Consider the following 261-nt stretch of genomic DNA (forward strand, 5'->3'; position numbering starts at 1 on the left):
CTCAGCCCTCAGCTGCCGCCGCCCGGCGCTCAGCCGGTTTATAAACTGTCAGGGGCGGGACCGGCTGCTCGGGCCACAGCGCCGGCACCGCCCTCCCCGGGGACACCGCCCCTCCCTTGCACCCGGCGGAGCACTACGTCCCTCCCTGTGTCCTGGTCCCTCCAACTGCCTGAGCTCGCCCATTTCCCCCCATGAACTGAGCCACAAATGTGGGTTTTTTTGGTTGGGAAGTGAGTTGGCGCTCCCCAGGAGGGATGGCAC

Source organism: Myotis brandtii, unplaced genomic scaffold (assembly GCF_000412655.1).
Source record: "Myotis brandtii unplaced genomic scaffold, ASM41265v1 scaffold687, whole genome shotgun sequence".
NCBI lineage: Eukaryota > Metazoa > Chordata > Mammalia > Chiroptera > Vespertilionidae > Myotis > Myotis brandtii.